This window comes from Antechinus flavipes, chromosome 2, assembly GCF_016432865.1.
Source record: "Antechinus flavipes isolate AdamAnt ecotype Samford, QLD, Australia chromosome 2, AdamAnt_v2, whole genome shotgun sequence".
In the NCBI taxonomy this organism is placed as follows: Eukaryota; Metazoa; Chordata; class Mammalia; order Dasyuromorphia; family Dasyuridae; genus Antechinus; species Antechinus flavipes.
This window is the reverse complement of record NC_067399.1, coordinates 536,373,003-536,391,960: the sequence shown is the minus strand read 5'-3', so window position 1 is coordinate 536,391,960 and position 18,958 is coordinate 536,373,003. Positions and strand designations below refer to the sequence as shown.

Genomic DNA, 18,958 nt, shown 5'->3' with positions numbered 1-18,958 from the left:
GCATGTTATATATATTCTGAATTACTTGTAGGTCCCTGTTATATTCTTGCCGCAAATCTTTATTCTAGTTTCCACCTCCAAATCAGCATTCCAGCTTCTATCCTTTATTACTGGACTCTGGTTGATGAGACTTAACTCTTTCAAATGAGTTAGCATACATAAGATGCTTTGCTAACTTTAAAATGCTGTATAAATACTAGTTGTTGTTGTTATTATTACATTGGCTTGCTCAATCCAAACTCTCATGCTGCTGCTTTCTTGAGTTCATATGTAAAGTAAGGAGAAGAGCAACTGTAGAAACAGTCTCATGAGGTTGTTGTGGGGATCAAGTTAGAAGGTGTGTATGGAATGTCTTGCAAATCATTATTTTGTTCATATCTGTTTTGATGAAGTTCAGACAGAAACCATCTGAGAACAACTCACTCTCCTATTAGTATTATTTTATTTTAATGTTTTGTGGACTCTTACATAGATGGGCAAACTAACTGCTTTTATTATTGAAAAAAAGCAGTTGAATGCAAACTCATCTTTTGTAGGCAGACTCTGAAAGCATCATAGAACAATAGCAGACAGGAAAAGTGGGATGATAGGTATTTTTTTCCTGCTTCTATATGGTTTTGATGTTATTTTATAAGTGATTATAAGATAGTGTCTTTTAAAAATATCCTTAAATTTTTATTTATTAATGTTATCTTTATGCAATTATGATTGCTTTATCTGTTAAATTTTCAAAGATGTTTTGAGGTTTTTATTTGCAGTATGGGGATTTGTCAAGTTTAGTTTATGAAAGAGCGAGGCTCTGTTGTATAATTCTAGCCATAAGCTTGCTAGATATTTGATAACCAGTGCTATTTTTGAATATCAATAGTTAAAACATTTATTATAGAGTATTTACCATGTGTCGGATACTGCTAAGTACTGGGAGTAGAAATACAAGTAAATAAAGCAGTGCCTGCCCTCGGGAGGCTTACTTTCAGTGGAGAATGAATACATAAAAGGAATCTGGAAAAGAGGGGCATTTGTACAGGCATCAAGGAAATAAAAAAGTTCCTGTAACCAAGAATGAAAATGGCATAATCTAAGTGCCTTATGAAATGGCTAGGCTAAAGATTTACCAATTAGGAGAATGGGCTTCAGATCAAAGGCATCTCAAACCTGAGAAAGTTATTGCTAAGAAGTTGGAGAATGAAGTGGGAAGTATAATCTACAGAATTGCTTTGCACAATGTCTATTGTTTCCCTTGAAAAAATTATTACTTAATAGATTACTCCAGATTTCTTAAGGATAATCCCATCATAAAACCCCTCCATTTCCATAAAAAGGTTCTCATTGTCTTATTCTCACTATTCTTCCTATAAGTATTCAACTGCAAAAACAAAACAACAAAATCAGAGTTGTGTTTGTAACCACCCTGTTCATCAATAAGATTAACAATACTAAGATTGGCATACAAAAGCAAATATAAATAGCAAGCATTTAGTCTCAGAAAAACTTATTCCATGTAAGAATAGAGGCGCATTCTGCATTAATGGAATTCATCCAGTGGTCCTCTATCATCCTTACAAATAAAACTCGAACTCATTACATTCATCAATTTGTCCTGAAGGTGACAAGAAAATAAATAACTTTGACAATATCATATTCAGCAAAAAAGGGAAAGAAATGAATAATAGAAGTTTTAACTTCTCATCTTCTTAGATAAAAATCCACTTCATCAGTTTTACTCTGAAATGCTCTTCTTATAATTAATGTGTTTATTAAGCATTGCTTCTAAATCTTGAATATCTTTTTTTGAGTGAGTGAAAAAAGACATTTTTTTTTAGAAGAACTGCCAAAGAAAGTTAAATATTAGCTGAAGTTGTTTCAAAGCACATTGTAAATTAAGCACTTCAGCAATGAATTTGGTTATAGTTGAGCTTTGATGTCTCCTGTACTTTTCAGAGCATGGCGGAGGTAATTATAGAGAATCTGTAACCAGGATTATATATTCCTGCCATAAATTAAACTGAAAAAATCTGGTTATTTAACATAACTAATAAAAAAAGATTTAATTACTTTAATAAAATCTTTTCATCTCAATATAACTACTCTCTTTAACCTCAGTCTTCTATACTTATTACAATAAGTATAAACACTGCTACCTTGGGACTTGTTGGGTATCAGTATATTATTTTCAGAGCCCAGAGTTAATATAGACCAATTAAACTGTTAAGTTTCACTTCCATCTCTTGGGAAAGATTTTGCTTCAGCAATTTTTACATCAATAATATAAAATTTGAAGTGAAGCCTTGTAATGCATTTGTAAGCAGTTGCTAGATCAGGGTTCTGAGGGAGGAGGGGAGTTGTTTGTACCATTAGTTAGAGTTTATTGCTCCAATCCATCTTGAGAGTGAGTAGATTTATTGGACCATTTACTGAATGGATTTATAATCATGACAGCAATTTTTACTGTTTCCCAATATGTCATGTAAATGTGGTATAAAGTTTGAAAAAAAATGGAAAATCCAATGATTTCATTAAAAAATGTTAATAACTGTAGTAATAACCTAATGGAAACCATATTTTCAGAATGTTTGGGCAACTTTCCAATGATTACCTTACTCATGAGAGCTTGAATGGAGATAAAAAATTTCATCTTTGTTTAAAAAAGAACCCGCTTAGAAGGAATGATTTCTCTGGTTCCATGCTCAATCTAGTAGCATAAATCTAAGTCCATTTAATAGACTGCAATTCTGAATTTGAGATTACTATATTTTTGTAGATACTTATGAATATATTTTGTACTTTCTCTGATTCTATACTAGCAAAATGTAGATCGCCTCATCTAGGGATAATGATAATTTTGTTATTCACTTCAGGCTGTTGGGAGGAAAGTGCTTTAAAATCCAATATAAATGTAAGCTTTTATTTATTCATGTGGTCATGGTCACCAGAAAGTCAACTGAGGAGAAATTAAAGTTATGTTTGAGAGCCCACCAGAGAGATAGTACGTCATAATATATGGAGAACCAGGAAGGCCATGAGTTCAAGTCTGTCACTGGCATATACTATCTGCGTGACCACAGGCAAGTCACTTAATTCCTCAGTGTTCTAGGCATAGCTAGCATTTATATAGTACTTTAAAGTTTGCTAAGGGATTATTATATGTCGTTTGATTCTCACTGCAACATTATGGATAATGATGGTGGTGGTGGTGGTGGTGGTAATGGTGGAGGAGGAGGAAGGAAGGAAGGAAGGAAGGAAGGAAGGAAGGAAGGAAGGAAGGAAGGAAAAGAAAAGAAAGAAAAATTGATTATGTGACTTTCCATAGATACACAGTTAAGTGTCTGAGGCAGAATTTAACTCGGGCATACCTGACTCCAAGTCCAGCACTATCCACTGAGCAACCTAGCTGTCTATAGCAGTTGCAGAGAAGGTGCTGATGTGCATTGGTAGAAGACCAAGAGCTCACTATACCAATCAAGTCACTAGTCTAACTCTTATTCTATGCTAAGAGCATAGTAGTGAGCCAGAAGTTCCAGGCTGTATTTACAATGTGGCCATGTCTATATCAGCAAACACAATAGAATATTTATATGTGCATTATTATTTGGATGGCTATGATTATGAGTGTTTTTTTAAATGTTTTGAGCTTTTATAAATTGTCTTTCAGTTATTACTGACAAGGGAAAGAAAGACATAATAATGAAAGAAGACATAATAAGGAGATTTTATTTTCTGTTTTGTATTTATCTTGAACAATAGAACCTTTTTTTCCATATTATTTATTTTGATTAAACAGGTTCTCCTAAGTCTAGGGCAAGAGCTCCATCCATTGCACCACCTGGCAGCCCCTACAACGTACTTTTTAAATTATCATAGGATAAGTCATGCAATATTCAAAGCCCCATGGTGAGCAGAACTGCCAGCTTCCTTGAAAATCAGAAATATGACATTCAAGAGCAACATCCGTGTCAAGCATAGTCCAACTGATAGTCACAAAACTGGAACAGGATCCTCAAAAACCGCCTCATAAAGTGAGGAATTGAGCTTAGAGAAAGTATGGTGTGCAATGTAACAATTATCCAGAGAACATTGGTAGATGAAATCAAGAGGAGCATGGCAAGCAGATGAGTTACCAACAAGTATTTATGAAGCCCATGCTGTGTGCTAGCAATGCAGCATGGAACTGACATGTGGTGGCCCATGAGCACCTTTGTATCTGCACCTAGGATGTGCCATGGACCACTTCCAAAGGAATAACAGTCTTAGTAACAATGACTTGCACATTAAAAATGTTTGGCCAAAAAGGGAGATGTGCGTTTCACATAGCAAAAATGAGGAGGGACCAGTTTTACTTTGTCCAAGATTCTAGAAATGAGACCAGGTTTTTTTCCCAAAATTTTATTAGTATTTTCATGTTGATCAATTTTATACATAGAAAATCAAGCTTCTTCAAACCTGAAAGGTTAGCATTCACCATAATCTAGTAAGAAAGCACAGAACTTCTTCGTGCCTAACTAAGATTGTCTTCTCAGTTAAATCATTTATGGGCGAGGTGTCTTATGTTATTCATTTTTGAAATGTAGAAAGTATCACATATGTCCTACCCTTCCTTTCAGGAATGTTGTTGACTATAAGTGAAATATTATGCTTGTGAACCCTGTCAAGCTTCTCTTAATCATTTTAAAAAACAAAACAAGACAGAAACTATCAAAAGTGGCCCCACATTTACTTCTGTCTCATCTTGTGGGCTGCCAAGAGATAATGTACTTGATGAAGTGGTGTCAATTACTACTGCTTACAGGAAAGAATCGATGCTGACCTCCAAAAATGTTAGGCATTTTCTGCTTTAAAAATAAAGCATTCTTCTATCACTAGGTACTTAACCATTTTACAGAATGATTTAAATCCCAGTTCATCAAGCAGTACACAGATGGAATATTACTAACAGCAGTAATTAAATCATAAATCTCTGTTAAATAATTAGCCAAATCACAGTGTCTTAATCCGTATTCTCTTTTGTTAGTTATGTTCCTTTGGTTTTGGATTATAGTTTCAGACCACCCAAATAATAGAAAAATAAGCAAAGCTGTTTAGTTCAAATGTCTCTTCTTTAAAAAAAAAAAAAAATTTATAAGTGCAGATTGATTAATAATGTGTTTTTTTTCTATAGACTGATATGCTTAATAAACATTGATGGTAAATTTTTAAAGGTTAAGAAAAAGAAATAGCAACATATCACAAAAATTATACACTATAACCAGATAGGTTTTTTACCTCAAATACAGGGTTTGGGTTAGTGTTAAGAGAACTAAAAAGACAATTGATTATCTTAATAATAAGAACAACACAAATCAAATGTATCTAGATTCAGAAAAAATAACTGCAATGCTCATTTCTGTTTTTAAAAAAGACACTATAAAATATATGAAGAAATGAGATTTTTCCTTAACATGACAACTAGTAATATATCTAAAACCAAGAACTGACATAATCCTTCTAATAAGATTAGGTGATAAAGTAATAGTGTTCATTGTCATCACTACTATTTAAAATTTAAAATTTAAATTCCCCCAGATAATGAAGTAAGAATTTAGTATTTGACAAACACTACTGGGAAAACTGGAAAGTAGCCTTGCAGAAATTAGGTTTAGATCAGTATCTTAACACTTTTACCAGGAGGAACTTGTAACAAATGATTACCTATATATTAAAGGCCATATCACAGATGACACAAACGAGGAAGAAACCACCCTTTAGATATAAGGCTAAAGGAAGAGTTCATGACTAAACAAAAATAGAGAGGGACACAAATTAAAATGGAGAGTTTGCACAAAGAAATCTAAGGTAACTAAAAAGAGCAGGAGGGAAATACTTGCTGGAGGGAAAGTCTTTGCAACTTTCTTTGATTAAAGGTCTCATTTCCAAGATATATTAAGGAACCGATTCAAATTTACAGGATAAAAGCTATTACCTATTTGATAAGTGATCATAAGGCATGAGGAAGTAGTTTTAAAGGAAATAAATATAAGATATCTCTAGCCATATGGAAACATGCCAAATCACTAATAACTATTCTCAGATACTGCCTCACTGGAGTCAGTGATACAACTCTTTTTTTCGTGATAAAGAACTGGAAATAAGGGGTGTTTGTTAATGGGGGAGAGGCTAAATTATGCTATGTGAATATAATGAAGTATTGTTGTGCTGTAAGAAATAATGAGCTGGTTTTCAAAGAAACCAGAGAAAAATTGTGAACTGATGCAGAGTAAAATGAATAGAACCAAAAGTTTTATACCATAATACTAATATTGTAGTAACAGTTTTTAGTTTAAAAACTCTGATCAAAACAGTAACCAACTATGATTCCAGAGACTGATGAGAAAGAATATTACCAACTTGACAGAGAAATGATGGACCAAATAAATATGCAAAACAAGACACACATTTTTGGAAATGGCCACAGTGGACAATTGTTTGATTAAAACATAAGCATATTTATTACAAGGAATTTGTTTTTCTTTTTCTTTTCTCCCTATGTGATGGGGGATGGTTAGGGCTGGAGAAATAAGAAATAAATTTTGATAATTTTAAAAAGATAAATGCTTGATAATCAAAAAATAAAAATTTTAACATTTTTTAAAGTGGCTCCTGACTTAAAAGAAACTTAAGGCTTTAATTGGGCAAATAGAACTAACATTTTCTTTGCTTTTTGCTTAGGCAATTGGGGGTAAGTGACTTGCCCAGGATCACATAGATAGGAAGTGTTAAGTTTCTGAGGCAAAATTTGAACTCAGGTTCTCCTAACTAAAGGGGTAGTGCTCTATCCACTGTGACAATCTAGCTGCTCCAACTAACATTTTCTTGAAAATTAAAGAGCCGTTAAATATACATGTTGATGTCCACAGAGTACAACAGGAATTTGCATGAGCCAAAACTTCAGGGTGTCAAAGAAGTTGCTATAGGGTTCATGGGACTAACTGAACACAAACTGGATTTTGAAGGTATAGAAAAGAAATAGAAAGCAGAGTATTTCACACAAGGGAAGTAGAGTGAGCAAAGGAGAGAGTAGGAATGAGTAAAATATGTATTTGTGCTAAGTAAATAGTAGGAAAAAGTTAGCAAAGTAGAATAAGATTTACTTATGGAAAGCCTTGAAAATCCAACTCCTGGTGGCATGTTCTTTGCAGTAAATCACCAGTTTTCAATGGTAGAGACCAGACTTATGCCTAAATACTGACCATCAACCTATATTCTTATTACAGAAGTTATTCAGAATTATTTCTTGAACCAATTATTTTGGTTAACCAGTATCATTCTGTTCTTTTAGTGGTATCCTTTCCAGTATATATAAATCATTGTAAAATGTAGAATTGCTTGGCATCATAAAAAGCTGTTGAGTAAAAATATTAGATGACCAATAAAGAAAATAATGTTAATAGAGATTAACTTTTATGAATAATAACTGAAGAGCTGACTGATGAATTGCATTTTCAAATTTTCAACTTTCAGGAGGAATATCCACAGTACCATTCTGAGATTCAAACGTTCCTGAAAGGTAATGTCTTAAGTATTAGTGTAACTCTGGCTTCCTGGCTTTTACTTCCTGAAGAGTATGTGGGGCGGGGGAAGGGGAGGGAAGAGGTGGGGATGTGTTAGATTTTAAACCTCCATCTCCTCCCCGCCTCACTCAGTTCTCTAGAACTCTTAAGTGGAACTGAGAGGTGTCTGGGTTCTCTGCCATTGGTTCCAGTCCTCATTGATAGTGTTCCCCCAAATATGAGATATCCTCTGCACTCCAGTTCTGTTTAGCCACTGAACAGTCAGATTAGATTTTACCTAAAAAAAAAGAAAAAAAATTAATATCAAAAAAATTTAACAAAATACACACCTTTCACGCTTACTAAAGATCTACACAGCACTGTCAATTGAGAGGTAGGTAGGTTGGTAGTTTCTGAATGATTTCAGATCTCCTGATTTCTGATGCACAAATATGACCATAATTTTCTACAAGAGTGCCTCTTCTGAAAACAATACTCTTTCAGTGGTCTAATTTTATAAAGAAGTTAAGAAAAAGAAAACACAAACTATTTGATATTGACTAAATAAAAAGTTAGCTGGTGATATAGAATAAACAGGCAAAGTTCATAAAGAATCAAATTTAGCTGTTTAATATTCAAAAAATTCAAAAATATAAACTAGTTGAAAAAGGATTATATTTGGCAAGAACTGCTGAAAAAGCTGAAAAGTAGTCTGGAAGCAAATAGATTTAAACTAACATTTATGCCACATAAGGCAATAAACTGGATGTACTATTTGAATATTTTTTAAAAACACACCACAATATAAATTTTGTTAAGCAATACAAAAAATACATAACATGAAAGGGTTAATCCTTCTCCCTTAGATCATCTTAGTCTCTGGGAAAAGTTAGGGGATTAGGTTCATAGCTTAACTCAGTTCCTATAGAATTGGAGATACATAAGGTTTCAGAGTTTGTTTTTTTTTTTTTTTATTAACATTTTTCTTTTTACTTAAAAGATTAGCCTTAGCCCATGGATGTTACAGAAGCTTTCAAATAAATAGGTAGCTTATCACTGCTCAGCAGAAATCACTGGTTTTAACTTAGGATATTGACTTCATACCTATCTCCCTTCACCCTACAGTCCTTATCCTCATTCCCTCCCTCTCCCCCCAAAAAAGAAATTCCAAAGCAATCTCTTCTGCCTTTTGAAATTTGAAAGTTTGTATGGCAAGTGACATTTTTAGTTGTAATTTTAAGTAAATTGACTTCAGCCAGAAAGAATCTCTGGTATCGGGTGAGCTTGGGTCTCCCTCCCTGAGGCATAGCCATTACTGTATGTGTTAATATATATAGTTTTCTGTCCATAAAGATACAGCTTTCTTTGATGTTTAAATCGTTGGGACAAGATTTGAATGCTCTTTTTTCATTACCTTCCTTTTTGTGCCAGGAGGAACAATTAACCTCAACAAAGTGGATAGCTTAGTTCTTTGGGTTTATTTGTTTTCTTTTCTAACAGAATTAAGGTTTTTTTGGAGGTTGAAGAGACTTAGAGGTGATGTGATAATAGAGGTGGGTAAAGAGCCTTTAGAATTTAGCTTTAATATTTGTAAATGTTAAGCAGAGCTGATAGACTATATAAATGGTCATGTTTGTGTTAATAGGCAGTACTTAAAAAAAAAAGTATTGTCAATATTCACTATGCTATAATGTAATTACCTTGTTTGCCAATGGGTAACTGGTAACTGAAGACAGATAGTTTACCTGGTTGAACAAGACCCTTGTCCCTCCCCCTCCTTCATTCTTGCTAAGTACAATTTGTTCTCACCGTTTCTGTCTTTTTCTTTCATTTTCCTCATCTTTCCTTGTTTTCTTCATTCTTTCCCCCAGCCCAGCTCCTACTCCCACCTTTTTTTCTTCCTCATCTCCCCAAGGTGACTAAAAATATGTTAACAACTTAATATTTGTGATATTTTAAATCTTGTATTCCCTGTTCTGTATTTCTATAAGGACAAACTAATTTTCATAACTGTGGTAGTAATAGCAGGTCTTTATGTAACACTAAAAGGTTTATAAACTGATGTAGAGGGCCAGAACTCTGGAAAGGTATACTTAAATCAAGGACAGCAGGGTGCTTATAGTTAAGCACCTACTCAATGTGATATAATGGTTCTCTAAACATATACTTAATGTGATGGTGATGTAATGGGCAATTGGCACATGCTCAGTGTGCTATAGTGATCGTACTGAGGTATTTAAGGGAGTCTCAACACAGAAGACTCAGCCAACACAGAGAAGACTCCAGACTCCATCTTTGACCAGCCTTGTAGTGGCTCTCCTGACTTCATCACTTCTCCACCTAAAGACCAAGACCGGTCCAGAGATCCTCCAGAGAACTAGTCCAGACATTACATTTCATACAGTCTTAAACTGACTGTACTAAGACTTTGGGGACACTACATACAGAAATTCTTTTGAGTCTTACAATTATCTTGTGAAGATATCTCATGTTATCTTTTATAGCTAGAAGAGACCTTAGGAATCCTTCTAATGTAACCATCTCATTGTACAGGTAGGGAAAGTGAGTCAAGGAACAAAATTCAAGTCTCCTATCCTTATAATGTTTTGCCTTCTTTATTTGATTTTTCCTCTGAGTCAGGCTCCTATTGGTAGGAAAAAAATAATTTGCCATAACTGATTCTGTATGGCCTGTTCGTTTATTTATGATATTTCTAGGAGGCCTAGCTTTTGGAAATAAAGAGTAAAGCTGGCTTAGGAGGGAAACAATTAAGGGGAAAAATTAGGCGAATTTAGCTTCTCCACTTCTTTCAGTGTCACCTTTCTCTAAAGTGCTGCCCCAGCTACGTGCTGCCCCAGCTACATACCAGGATCCTTGATTGTTGCCTAGAACAGTTGTGGGGCTCTTGCATTTCTCACTATCTTCTCCTTCATATCGGTCTTGTGTTTCCTTTCCTGAGGCTTTATTCCATTGATGCTATTCTGATGAACTTTGATATTAATGAATACTAATGTTACCTAGTATATACACTTCACCCAAAATGATTTTTCATCATTTGGGGGATTGTGGCCTAATGCAGTTATTCTCATAATTGTCATCTCTTAAATCAAATGTCTTCCTCATTCAGCTGGGACAAAAGCACCCCCGAGCCTCCAGCTCTGAGCACTTATTCCCTCTAATTTGTTTTTAGCAGATCACTATGCCCCATTAGCAGCTGTGCTGCAGCCTGTGCTGGCACATACCTATAAATGAATAATTTAAACAAATTAAATTATTCAGTTTAAATAAGGGCATGATTGACTTCACAATTCTGATTCTACTTTAGCTGCCAAGAAGGAAATCCTCTGCTCCCTTTGGAAATGGGCCTAGAGCTAGATCTGGCTTTTCATCCAGTAATTCCACAAATGTTTATTAAGGGCTACCTAGTATGAGACACAGATGGTGCTAAGTTACAAAAACAAAAGAGAAAGTGGAGGGCCTTGAGAGGCTTACATTTTCCTAAGCAGATACAAAGGAGCTGAGGGCTACACATTGGGGAAATTTAGTTCATTATTTTCCCTAAAGAAACCTTTCAGCAGATTGGGTCCCATTCTAAGCCTCTACACTTTGGGCAGTAGCCCTCCTCTGTTCTGAAGCCTTTTCTGAGCCTTGTTTTTTGGTAATAATTTTTTCTCTCTCGCCCCAACTAGCATACTAGTATTGTATCTCTCTTATGCAGGTCTCATATATTATTTTAGCTGTTGGTGGATTCTTTGAATCTAAAATCTATGGGGACAAGTACCATGTATTAGCTAAATTTTTATTTCAGTACTATGTACAGTTCTCTGCACACATTAAATGCTTATTAATTATTGAATGTAAAATGTTCCTGGAAGGATATTACAACATTGCAGGTGAGAAGTAAATGGAGAAGGCATTCCAATCCAGGAGAATAACATGAAAAAAGTCAAGTAATAGAAATCAGTGGCAGTATAGTCAGCTTTATTGGAACAGCAAAAAAATAGCTAGAGAAGATCTAAGATAATAGGGGTGAGGCAGTTTCTAGATGATTTTGAGAGCCAATCAGAGTATACTATCTACTTTAATGAGTTAAGGAATAGGAGACCTTGAACTTTTTTTTATAGTGGAAGAATGATGATGACAGTATGTTGTTAATTTAGAAAATTATTTGTCAGTAGTATATACAATGAATCACAAGAAGCAAGAGAGCCTATCTAGAGCTGAAAGGAACCTAAAGGGCCATCTAGTTTCATTCAGTTTAAGAGATGCATCCAAGATCACTCAGGTGAAAATGGCAGTTGTAAGGTCTGAAGATTCATCCTCTAACCCTGAAATCCAAGGTTCTGTCCAGTGATTGTACTAGAGCCCTGAAATGAGCAAGGTTGTTTAAGAGACCATTCCAGGGAGCTAGCTTCCAGAGAGCCTAGACTAATATTTCAGAGAGGAAAAAATGCATAGGATAACAAATGTGGCAGTATTGATGAAGAAGAGAAAATGAATAAAGAGTGAAGGAAAAGCAACTTGAATATGATTTTAGAACCTAGGTAACTGGGAAGAGTTGATGCTGATGTTTACAGAATAGAGGAAAGGTGAGAGAGGAAATAGTTTTGGGGGGAAGATGTCAAGCTCTAGATCTCTAGCTTTTTTTTTTAAGTTAATATATGCAATACCTTTGAGGAAATAAGAGAATAGAACAGGTAAGGATTATTCTCTTTGAACTTAAATCAGAAAGGAACTTAATTCCTCCCCCCCCCCTTTTTTTTCCCCAAAGAGGAGTTTTATTTTCTCCTGAGAAATAGCAAGAAGGTACACCAAGGATAAACACAGCACCCCTCACCAAGTAAATGAAGGGATAACCTTTTTTCCAATTAAATAACACCCACCACAGTTATATAGCAAGTTTCACCTCCCACCTCATTCCCACTTTGAGCCATATTATTACAAAGAAGGATGCCACCCAGCAGTACCACTTCTTGGTTCCCCAAGCCTTTTCTGGGAGGGAGTTTCCTAGACCATTCCAAAAGAAAGTCTGCCTATTAAGAGTGACTTGAGCTACTTCTCTAAGTGCATAGAGCTCTCTGTGGGCATAAGGACCTAGACCTTAGGTCAGCTCTCTTCTGGAGAGGGAATAAAAACTGTTTATTCTTATCAGACAGAAATCACTAGACAAATTTGCCTGTGCATGCTAGAACTTAGATTTTCTTAGTGATGATTTACCACCCACTTCTCTCTCATAAGAGCTACTTTCTGATCTGACTTGGTGACCATTTGTCATCAGTGTAGTGTGTTAGATACTACCTCGGGAAGAGAGTCTTTCGGGGCTCTCCTGATGATAATGTGGTGATTTGGAGGACAGTGTAGATAGTTCTGGGGAAAAAAGGTGAAGGTACATTGGTCTTTTCAGGTGAGAGCAAACTATTCCTTACCAGTGTCAGCCACAAGAATAGAGGGGGAAACATTTCAGAAAAAGAAATAGAACAAGCTATTAATCAACTCCCTAAAAAAAAAATCCCCGGGACCAGATGGATTTACATGTGAATTCTACCAAACATTCAAAGAACAATTAGCCCCAATACTTTATAAACTATTTGAAAAAATAGAGAATGAAGGAGTCCTACCAAACTCCTTTTATGACACAGACATGGTACTGATACCTAAACCAGGTAGGTTGAAAACAGAGAAAGAAAATTATAGACCAATCTCCCTAATGAATATTGATGCTAAAATCTTAAATAAGATATTAGCAAAAAGACTACAGAAAATCATCCCCAGGATAATACATCATGATCAAGTAGGATTTATACCAGGAATGCAGGGCTGGTTCAATATTAGGAAAACTATCAATATAATTGGCCATATTAATAATCAAATTAACAAAAACCATATGATCATCTCAATAGATGCAGAAAAAGCATTTGATAAAATCCAACATCCATTCCTATTTAAAAACTCTTGAGAGTATAGGAATAAATGGACTTTGCCTTAAAATAATCAGTAGCATCTATTTAAAACCAGCAGTAAGCATTATATGTAACAGGGACAAACTGCAACCATTCCCAATAAGATCAGGAGTGAAACAAGGTTGCCCACTATCACCGTTACTATTTAATATTATATTAGAAATGCTAGCTTTGGCAATAAAGAGTTGAGAAAGAGATTAAAGGAATAAGAATAGGCAATGAGGAAACCAAATTATCACTCTTTGCTGATGATATGATGGTATACTTAGAGAACCCCAGAGATTCTACCAAAAAGTTATTAGAAACAATCTACACCTTCAGCAAAGTTGCAGGATATAAAATAAACCCACATAAGTCATCAGCATTCTTATATATCACTAACAAAACCCAACAGTTAGAGTTACAAAAAGAAATTCCATTTAAAGTAACTACTGATTGTATGAAATATGTAGGAATCTATCTGCCAAGGGAAAATCAGAAACTTTATGAGCAAAACTACAAAACACTTTCCACACAAATTAAATCTGATCTAACCAACTGGAAAAATATTAAATGCTCTTGGATTGGGCGAGCAAATATAATAAAGATGACAATACTACCTAAATTAATCTACTTATTTAGCGCTATACCAATCAGACTCCCAAAAAACTACTTTGATGAATTAGAAAAAATAACAACAAAGTTCATATGGAAAAACAAAAGGTCAAGAATTTCAAGGGAATTAATGAAAAAAAAAATCAAATGAAGGTGGCCTAGCTGTACCAGATCTAAAATTATATTATAAAGAATAGAGGGGGAAAGCATTGGCAAGGTTGTTAGCTCCTACTACTCAACTGGTAGTTGATCCCTGGAGTGATATGAGTTTGATCAACTTCCTATAGTCAGTCAGTGAACAAGCATTTATTAAGCACCTACTATGTGCTAGTCTCTGTGTTAAGCAGCCAAGTATAGAAAAAGAGGGACAAGATACTTCATGTCCTCGAGAGGTAGTAGATTAGAGTGAGAAGAGGCCCAAAACAGAGTTCTGAGGGATATCTATGGGATGGCATAATTTGGAAAAGAATTCAGCAAAGGACAGAGAAGGAGCAGTCAGATAGGTTAAATGGGAAAACCAGGCTGTCTTGGTCCTGAAAATAAAGTTGGCATCAAAGGTAATAAGGGGTCAAGAAAAATGAAGATGGAGAAAGAACCATTGAATTTGATAACTAAAAGATCACTAATGACTTTGGGGAGAGAATTTTAGTGGAATGATAAGGTCACAACTTGACTAAGAAGAGAGAGGAGAAAAAGTGGAGACTCCTGTTGTAGCTGGCCTTCCAAGTTTATCTACAATAGGCAGGATAGAGGATGTTTAGAGGGTGAGATCCATGGGAGAGTTTTTCAATAGAGGAAGAGATGGAAGATAAGTGAGAGTGGCCATTACAGAAGGGACAGTCTGTGGGAAGAAATGATATGGAGGGAGATCCCAAAAGCAATGGAAAAGTAATGGACACCAGACCTTGTAATTCCTCACCCTGTTCTTTAACTTCCCTCTACCCTTCACCTCCTTCCCAGGCCAGCACCCCTGCAGAGGCTGCCCTCCCTTCCCTTCCCTCTCTCAGCCTTGAAGGGCATCGGCCCCTTCTGTGCTAGCCTCCACGGTGGAGTCCCTGGTCCGGCCTTGCCAAACCCCACCTGTGGATTACCCCTCCCCCTTCTGCCAGATTAGCTCCTATCTACATAGTGCTGAGGACCGGGGCACTACCAATGGGTGTTATTCAGTCTCTTAGCATTAACACCATTGTGGCCCTGGTGTACATGCCTGGACTATCCCAGGAACCTTCTGGTGGGTCTCCCTCCTTTTCTAGATCTGGTTGCTCCTTCCCTTGGCTGCCAGAACGATCTTCCTAATGTGCAGCTGTAAGTAACCATGTCACCACCTTAATAAACTCAGCTGGGGCAACCAGATCACATAGTGGATTATGATGACCCCGTTTAGCACCCAGAGTATATGAGAATCAGCTGGAGTCAGAATAAGGGAAAATGTTTGATCTTTATTTTTTGTGGAGGTGAAGGGGAATGGCAACATGAATCTGGCCAGCAGTGCCTCTGGCTCTCACCCTCCACCCCCCAAATCCTCTTCGAAGTCTCCTATACAACACATCAAACTTGCACAGAGAATGGGCAGGGCCATTCTTTCTCCAAGCATATATTAATAGAGTATTGTCTAATTGCTAATTAGCCTCAAGTGCTAAGAGGAACCTCAGTGCAAGGAGAGCTTCAAGAGTTTCAGCCCATTACAGTGGATGGAGTCAGGAGGACCTGAGTTCAAATCTGCTCTCAGACACTTAACACTTCCTAGCTGGGTGACCCTGGGCAAGTCACTTAATCCCAGTTGCCTCAAATAAATCAGGTGGTTCCTTTTGCCTTCCAGCATCAAATATAAAAACCCCATCTGGCTTTTAAAGCTCTTCATTTTTTGACTCTTTCCTACTTTTTTAGTATTCTTAAAATTGACTCTTTTCTATGGATTCTACAGTCCAGTGACACTGGCCTCTTGGTGTTCCTTCAGCATGACATTCCATCCTCCACCCCACCCCTCTCCCCTTGCCCAAAATGCCTTCCCTCTTCCCCTGTGCCTCCTGGCTTCCTTTAAGGCTCAGCTGAGTCTCACCTTCCACAAGGGCCTCTCCCCATCCCCCTCCTTCCTGATGAGCCCCCTGAGAGATTCTGTCTTTGGCCTCTGTATCCCCGGATCTATTTGTTTCAAATACAATAAGCATTGCTTGCCAACTCACTGGGCTCTATGCTTTCAGGAACTCCCTGCTTCAATCCATGAGCCGCCTCATCTTTTTCTGTAAGGTAAAAGTGTAGTTTCTACCTTGTAAGTTTGCTGTGGGGAGCAAGCGAAACAATGTACAAAAAATGCTTTGTCAACCTTAAAAGGGGCTACATAAATGGCAGGTGCCATTATTAAATCTAATGCTTTAGCCACTATGCCTAATTTCCTGTGCAGTCTCAGAATGATCAAACTACATATGCCACATAGAAAATAGAGGCCTGTCTCTAGATAGCCAAATAGGTTCTTTAACTGCAGCAGTATATATTCATTTCCATTTTAAAATGTGTCATTTGCATTTGTTACAATAAACACATTAAATAAGTAGTTAACTTAGTCTTGTTTTCCACAAATCTCTTCTTTACCTTCCTAATAAAAATGCAATACTCAGTATTCTATCTTAAGGAAATGCCAACTAGTCAATTCATCTACACAACATTAAATATTTTAGTGGAACTATTTTAATTTTTTGATTGAATTGAATTTATATTCCTACTTAAAAATGAAGATGAAGCAAATGGTGTATCAAACTGTTTTGAACACAAAGGATTTTTTTAAATTGGCCAAAAAAAATTCTTAAAACTATTTTTACTGCTGTCATTCTGGTGTCTTGAAGCCAAGAAATCTTAATAAGTCACACTATGAATTATAAATGACTAATCACAACTGTATTCCTTTTGTGTAAAAGAATACTCAAACTGTTTAAATTTGTCTATATTTGTTGGCACAGATGTGTATATTTCATGTTACAGAACACAAAAATGATTTTTTTTAATCTTTTGAGGCCTATGAATGACTTAGCTATTCACAATGATTCAAAACAGTTTTGAAGAACTTGTGATGAAAAATGCTATCCATCTTCAGAGGAAGAAGCAATAGGTCTGAATGCAGATCAAAGAATGTTTTTTGTAAACTTTATTTTTCTGAAAGGTTTTTTAGGCAGCCCCTCTGCTTTCTTTCACAATATGGATAATATGGAAATGTGTTTTGCATAACTACACATGCATAATCTATATCAAATTGCTTGTTTCCTCAAGCAATGGGGTGAAGATGGAGGGAGAAAATTTGGAGCTCAGAATTTTTTTTAAAAATGCTAATTGTTTTTACATGGTATTGAGGAAAAAACAAAATATAAAAATTTTCCCTAGGAAAAAAAAGTTTAAAGTTTGTAACTATGCTAAGAAAATAAGAGGAAGAAGGTTTGTTTAAAATTCTATATTAGAAAATATGAAAATGCTTGACATCTAATGAAAGGAGCTTTATTAACCTCAGGTTCTGGCTTCTCAGACTTGATGGGTCCTTAGACCACTTCAGTTGCCATACCCTAAGAATTACTAACCAAATAGATTCTGTTTCCAGATGGGGAAATGAGCTAAGTGCCACAGTATCCTTTATTGCAGATCCTTGATGTCATAGGACAAAATAAATCTCTTCACTTAAATGTTCAGAGACTGAGAGGACCTGATTTTGTGCCAACATTAAACCTGAATTAAGAGGGTCATTTGGCATGCTCTTAGCAAGTTGAGATGAAAGAGAAATGGTCTTGTAAGTATTCTGATGGTAAAGTTGGAGGAAGAGCCCTACAGACAGGAAGGATAGGAGGGGAAGGGATTCACTTGAGCATGAGACCCTGCCTAGCTCCCCGTCATTGGGCACTGATCATTCATGGAGGAATTCTGTGAATTATCCTAACACTGCTCCCAGGAGAGGAAATTAGTGTCTCTCTGCCTTGAGGAAATAGAACGTGGGCAGAGCCCCTTTACCCAAGAAATACAACTGGACAATGGCTTCTGAGTCTGAAAGGGTCTGGAAGATGTCCTTTATTTAGTCAGCCAAATTTGCCGAGGTATGCTTTTTTTCCCTTCTTAGGTAGCTGAGAATGGGGAGTTATTTGAACCTAATCTTGTAAAGTTGTATGCCCTTTGGAGCCATCTGAGTGGCCAGAATAGACAACCAGACCTGGAGTCAGGAGGACCTAAGTTCAAATCTGGATTCAAACACTTACTAGCTATGTGACCTGGGCAAGTCATTTAACCCTGTTTGCTCAGTTGCCCCATCTGTAAAGTCAACTGGAGAAGAAAACGACAAACTACTGTAGTATCTTTGCCAAGAAAACCCCAAATGGAGTCACAAAGAATCAGGCAAGACTGAAAATGTCTTAGTAGCAAAGTAGAGGGGGTAGGCGGAAGATGGAATATCTAAAGAAAATGGATTGATAAATTGGACCCCATATGCTACACTATGGCCAGTCTATTTGAAAGGCAATAATACTGCTTTCTTTTCTACCCATATGACTTTCAGACTTAGCCTCCCTGTCTGTACAAACCATACAAATATAAACTGATAATTAAAGCAGGATGTTGGGGTGGTTATGGCCTGAGCAAAGACTGCATTTAATGAAAATAGACATTTTGGAAATAGAGGAAGACATCACAGAGATCCCTGCTACTTTGCTAAATGGGCTGAGGAGGATTACACCAAAGTTTGGGTATGGTTCCTGAATCATAAGATTGATTTTTTTTTTAAGTTTATAAAGGTACTTGTAAAACTACACCCGAAGGGTCCCTTCAACTACACCCAAGCTTTAATTATCTTCTAAAGCATCTACTTCATTGGGAAAATCCAGGGAGACTACAGAAGGGAGGGTGTGTGATGGG

General features: G+C 36.2%; 1 protein-coding gene across 2 annotated transcripts in view; it reads left to right on the top strand.

Annotated features, from left to right (window-relative positions):
• Positions 1-18,958, top strand: part of GLCE (glucuronic acid epimerase) — a 150,966-nt gene that overhangs the window by 100,033 nt on the left and 31,975 nt on the right. The window contains exon 3 of one of the 2 annotated variants that reach the window (XM_051980776.1): positions 7,495-7,540. The exons of the other annotated variant lie outside the window; for it this stretch is intronic. The gene's annotated coding sequence lies outside the window, so the exon portion shown is untranslated. The remainder of the gene's footprint in view (positions 1-7,494; positions 7,541-18,958) is intronic. 2 annotated transcript variants of the gene reach the window in all.